The sequence below is a fragment of the Apium graveolens genome, chromosome 6 (genome assembly GCF_009905375.1).
Source record: "Apium graveolens cultivar Ventura chromosome 6, ASM990537v1, whole genome shotgun sequence".
NCBI classification, from domain to species: domain Eukaryota; kingdom Viridiplantae; phylum Streptophyta; class Magnoliopsida; order Apiales; family Apiaceae; genus Apium; species Apium graveolens.
This window is the reverse complement of record NC_133652.1, coordinates 246,054,225-246,058,780: the sequence shown is the minus strand read 5'-3', so window position 1 is coordinate 246,058,780 and position 4,556 is coordinate 246,054,225. Positions and strand designations below refer to the sequence as shown.

Sequence of the window (4,556 nt, the reverse complement as noted above, 5' to 3'; positions counted from 1 at the left end):
TATCTGATTAGTTGTCATCACCATTGTATGCTAAGGTTAAGAACAATGACTTTGAATGAAGTATTTAATGAAGTTAGAATCCCATGTTTGTCTCATATAGTTAATTCAATCACTTTGATTCTTAGTTAATTACATGTTAGTTTAATCTTAGTTATAAACATCTCAACTTGTTATTGTCTTAGTATTGAGCGATAGCCATACCATTGTTGCATATGTGCATAATCTTAACTTAACTAAAAAGAGTCTCTGAGGGTATGAATCTGATTTATATCTTATACTACTTGCGAACGCGTATACTTGCGTGTAATTTTAGCGCGAGTTTTCACTCTAACAAGTTTTTGGCGCCCCTGCCGGGGACTCGGTGTTAATTTTTAGTTTATGTGCTTGACATCAGTGGTCGTTAAAGTTCACTGACTCGGACTCTCTTACTTACAAGGTTTTCTTTAGTCGTGTGTTTCAGGTACTCTAGTTATCATTACAATGGGAGAACCAGTAGCAAATCCGAAAGCTTTGATGGATTATTCTCAACTGAAGATCAATGACATTCAGTCTAGCATTGTCAGACCAGCCATCGTGGCGAAGACAGCTGCACTCAAGAATGCTCTTACTTAATTTACGCAGCAATTAGGAGAAACTCTATGTGAAGCTTGGGAGCGCTACAAGGACATGCTTAGGAAGTGTCCTCATCATGGCATGCCAGATTGGATGATTATCAATTATTTTTACAATGGTTTGGGAGCACAGTCTAGACCCATGCTTCATGCAGCATCAGGTGGAGCATTATGGGCAAAAAGTTATGAGGAAGCTTATGGTCTAATTGAACTGATGGCTGCTAATGAATATCAGTATCCAACCCAGAGATTACCATAGGGCAAGGTAGCAGAAGTTCTAGAAGTGGATATAGCTACGACTATCACTGCTCAACTAAAGGCGTTGTCTATGAAGATCGATTCTCTGGCTAACTATGGTGTTAATCAGATAACCAGCATTTGTAAGATGTGTGCTAGTTCGTATGTGACGAAGCAATGCGCTATATCTAGTGAATTAGCTTAGTTTGTGAACAACTTTCAGAGATCGCAACAACCAGTTCTAGCCACTTATCATCCTGATAACTAGAATCATCATAACTTCAGCTGGAGCAAAAATTAGAGTGTGATGCAACAGCCTTATCAGCAGTATGCAGCAAAGCAATTCAACCCTCCTGGTTTTCAACAACCGCAATATGCACCAAAAAAACAACTCCAACTTCAACAATAAACTCATGGAGGTGTAGGTCTATCTTCGAATGAAAAATCTGAATTGGAGGAGTTGCAGATTATGTGCAAAAATCAGGCTCTTATATGTCAAAGCCAGGCTGTTTCTATCAAGACTCTGGAGAACCTAATAGGGAAAATTGCTAACACCTTATTGAATTGACCATCAAGAACGTTTCCTGGTGATATAGAAGCCAATCTAGGAAAGAGGTAAGTTAACGAACAGGTGAACGCCATCACCTTGAGGTCCGGAAAGATCGCAAGCCCCCAAATTCAGTAAAATGAAGAGTATCAAAACTCTGTCCAGAATGTAGGTGCATCTGCACATTTGCCAAATCCAGAAAATGAGATTGTAGCTGAAAAAGTGATGTAGAAGGATGCCGAGGTGGAACTGAAAAAGAAAGCTGTTGAAAGCAATCCTCCTGAGGGTAATACAGGGGATAAACAGGTCTACCCACCTCCACCATATCCTAAAAGGCTTCAAAAGCATAAGTTCAACAAGCTATTTGCCAAGTTTTAGGTAGTTTTCAAAAAGCTGTATATCAACATACCTTTTGCTGAAACTCTAGAATAGATACCGAGCTATGCTAAGGTCATGAAGGGTATTCTATCTCGGAAGCTAAAACTTGAGGAGTTGGAAACCGTTGCTCTAATAGAAGAGTGCAGTGTTGTGCTGCAACAAAAACTACCTCCCAAGCTTAAATATCCAGGAAGCTTCACGATACCTTACACCATTGGCAATCTGTCGTTCGACAAGTGTTTGTGTGACTTGGGAGCTAGCATCAATCTGATGCCCTTGTCAGTTTTCAAGAAACTTGGACTACCTGATCCAAAACCTGTGAACATGTCTTTGTAGTTGGCTGATCGTTCCATCACTTATCCGCGAGAAGTAGTGGAGGATATCTTGGTTAAGGTGAATAAGCTCATCTTCCTTGCTAATTTTGTAATTCTAGACTTTGAGGAGGATAAGAAGATTCCCATTATCTTGGGAAGAACATTTTTGGCTACAAGCAGAACTATGATCAATGTGTAAAAAGGAGAGCTTACGATGAAGTTTCATGATCAGAAGGTCACTTTTAATGTTTTCAAACTAATAAAGTTATCCACAGATAAAGAGCAGTGCTTTAAAGTAGAGTGGATCGACTCTGTCGTGAATTCAGAGCTTGAGCAATTTCCAAAGTTAGATACCTTAGAGAGAGCCTTAATAGGGGAATCATTTATTGAAGATGAAGAAGGAGCAGAGCAACTGCAGGTTTTGAATGCATCTCCGTGGAAGAAGAAGTTGGATATGCCATTCGATTCTCATGGGTTAGCAGAGCTGAAAATTTCTCAGGAGCATCTCGAACCGTCGATTAAAAAAGCTCTCACACTTGAGCTCAAATCGCTGCCAGAACACTTGAGTTATGCATTCTTAGGTGTACCTCCTGACAAGGGGTTAGAATATATCTATGATAATCTAAAAGGTGACCGGCCGGATCCTCCCGTGCTTACAGAGGGTACCTCGCATTCACCACAGACAGTTGATAGGTTTGGTCTTGGTGATGCGCAGTGTAGAAGGTTGATTCAGCGTATTGAGGCCATGCATGACATCCACCGATGTTTTGCTGAAGATTTAACACACGCTCTCGGTACTGTTTTCCAGAGACACTGGTGTCGAGGTTGATTAGCCACCTGATCCTCCACCCGCAGAGGGTGATCCTCCTGCTAACTAGGTATGCCTGAAATCCTTATTATTACCTTCAATGAGGACATTGAAAATTTTAAGTTTGGGGGTGATAATGTAAGGATTAGTTTGTGTGTGTCTATAAAGATTCATATAGATTTATATTGCATGTTTAGTTGTATTTCATTCATATTTTTGCGTGATTGTTCATATATGTGGCGCCCCAAAACCCGGGGTCAGGAGTCTCGGAAGCCACGCTATCTAAACTTACACAACTCACACTACGATATGTAAATACTCATGCTTCACGACCCCACACTTAACACACACACACACTACAGGTTATTGTCTTGGAAACGAACCATCATTACTAGAGAAATTTTATTACAACCCAAATATAATTAGTCTTACCGGGGGTGAACTTTAAGTAAGGTTAATCCTCCGGCCGAATATACGTTTCTTATTTCTTATCTTACATAAACCATACTTATAAATAAGCCGAACTATAAACAACTGAAAACTAATCCAGCTTATTCCGACTACCTGAGGTACTACACCAAACAATCTACGGAACAGCTGACCATTTCCTACCCGTTTCCTGGCTGTGGTTCTCATGGCAGGCATCTTGATTCACTGTTGTGTTGTGTCAATTTAAGAAAACAAGTGTGAGCTAAGATTCTCAGCATAATAATGTACAGTATGAAAATGACTGTATAATAACATCATATATTATATATATGTTTTATTTAAAAGTAGATTTCTTGGTGTCCCACACCTTCTTATGAAAACAATTCTTTTAAGGGGGTTTTATAACCTGCGAATACCTTAATAGTAATCCCAGCACCTAGGCTTGGGTTACGGTATTGCATATCAATTCCAATTGGAAGAGTTTGGACATCTCACAGGAGCCACCGCATACGATGATCAGTCGTCCTACAGAAGTAACCTTCTTTACTAGTAAAAGGACGAATACTGTCATCTCTCAGGTATCACCCTGGCCGTATTCGGGCTACGTGTCCCATTTTCGGGTATGCACATACTTCACAAGTTCCTGAATACACAAAGTACCTTCGCTTGCGGTACCTTTGGTAGCCCATCCAGCACACGTAGTACCAGAGTCTACCCCTCCATTGTCCTTCAACAGAATTCTATCAATCTCGGGAACTTGAACCATATCGAAGTTCCCCAAGCGTTTTGCTTGTTGATAGAGATAGTTTATCTTTTTAAATATAAGTGTACATATATGTATATATGTACTTCCGAGAATTTCGGAGGAAGTACTAGGGGTGTGAGTTGACCGTTGTCAACAGATAATTAATAAGGGGAAAAGTCTCTTCTTGAAACTATATTTAATATAACAATAAGTCGGAATAATATTCACCGACGATCTGAAATTATTCGAATAATACTTCTAAATCAGAAGGTATATCAGGATCTATGATCTTTCAACCAATAACAATCCTTAATAAATAATCATTACTTAAATAGTAGTCTATAAATAATTTAAATGATAATTGATATTAATCATACCTCGAATGAGTGATTCTCTAAAAGATTTATTTAAATAGTATTCCTCAACTAGTTTGTGTCTACATAATTAATAACCTATCATGATTAATTGGGTTTGAAATAAATAAACG

General features: G+C 39.0%; 1 non-coding gene across 1 annotated transcript; it reads right to left on the bottom strand.

Moving 5' to 3' along the window:
* Nucleotides 1-588: 588 nt before the first annotated feature.
* On the bottom strand, nucleotides 589-695 carry LOC141669902 (small nucleolar RNA R71). Its single transcript, XR_012554149.1, has one exon. It is a non-coding gene; the product is annotated as a small nucleolar RNA R71 (small nucleolar RNA).
* Nucleotides 696-4,556: the final 3,861 nt, after the last annotated feature.